The following is a 1,564-nucleotide window of genomic DNA, read 5'->3' on the forward strand; positions in this document are numbered from 1 at the left end:
TCTCCCCTCTGGCAGGTTCAAGCCATTCCCCTTGGCCTGTCCCTACATCCCTTGTCCAAAGCCCCTCTCCAGGTTTCCTGGAGCCCCTTTAGGCCCTGGAGCTGCTCTAAGGTGTCCCCTTCAGGAGCCTTCTCTTCTCCAGCTGCCCCAGCCCAGCTCTCTCAGCCTGGCTCCAGAGCAGAGCTGCTCCAGCCCTCGCAGCAGCTCCGGGGCCTCCTCTGCTCCACGTCCCTCTTGTGCTGTTCTCCAGAGCTGGATCAGGGCTGCAGCGGGGGGCATTGCTTTTACATCTGAGCTGCAATAACCCTCTCCCAAGTACTGCAGCAGCAATTCAGAAGGCAAAGCCTCGATGAAGCAGATTACAAGTGCTCGCTCACTCCAAGCTCACATGGAGTGAGGTCAGACCCTCCTGTGCTTAACACAGACATGTCCCTGAGTAAGCACACTGCAGGCTCACGCCTTTACTCCCAAAAGCCATTTCCAGGAGGTCTTTTAAAACATCCTCATCCCAAACTCTCTTGGCCTGGCTTTGCTCATAAATCCAGGGAAGATCAGAGCAGGACTTTGTGTGGCAGCAACTCTCTTTTACCAGTCTCAAAGCATAACATAGCTCATGTTGTTTCCAAAGCAAGAAGCTTTTGTGGGGTTCTTTGAACATTTAGTGAAGTTGTTAAAGTTTTCCTGCTGCAAGCTTCTCTTTATGGCCACAGTGATGAGGTAATAACATCCTTCTGAAGGCAGTTTTGACAACCCCCTGCCACTTGACCTCCCTCCAGCTCTTTTGGACAATAAGCTTTTGTTTGGGTTGTTCAACAAGCTAATTCAACCAAGTTCTAAAGTCATTGGCAACCTCCTCATAGGGGTAAACATGCTGAAATGCCTTTTACAAAGAGCAGAAATCAGGTTCACGTCTTGAGGTTACACTATAACCACATTCCTACAGCAAAACTGAGTGCCATATCCCTAAAGTTTGACAGTAACTCAGGTCCATGCATCCATCATTCCCAGAAAATAAGGCAAATAACAACAGGTTTTGGAAGCAGCAGAAAAAAACTTTGGATTTGCTGTTAAATAAAACCTTGCTAGGATAGGTGAGGTTGTAACAGGTCAACTCCACCACACATTCATAGAACCATAGAATCTTCCTTGTATCCAACATGAACTTCCCCTGTTCCAGTTTGAACCCATCACCCCTTGTCCTGTCACTCCGGTCCCTGATGAAGGTCCCTCTGCAGCATCCTTATATCCCCTTTCAGACACTGGAAGCTGCTCTGAGGTCTCCACGCAGCTTCTCTTCTCCAGGCTCAACAGCCCCAATGTTCTCAGCCTGTCTCCATACGGGAGCTGCTCCAGCCCCTGAGCATCCTCGTGGCCTCCTCTGGACTTGCTCCAACAGCTCCATGTCCTTCTGATGTTGAGGACACCAGAACTGCACCAGTGCTGCAAGTGGGGTCTCACCAGAGCAGAGTAGAGGGGCAGGATCCCCTCCTTTGCCCTGCTGCTCACACTCCTTTTGATGCAGCCCGGGACATGGTTGGCAAGAAAAGGTTGAATAGGTTAGAAA

Source organism: Nestor notabilis, unplaced genomic scaffold (assembly GCF_000696875.1).
Source record: "Nestor notabilis isolate BGI_N333 unplaced genomic scaffold, ASM69687v1 scaffold15031, whole genome shotgun sequence".
Classification (NCBI taxonomy): domain Eukaryota; kingdom Metazoa; phylum Chordata; class Aves; order Psittaciformes; family Psittacidae; genus Nestor; species Nestor notabilis.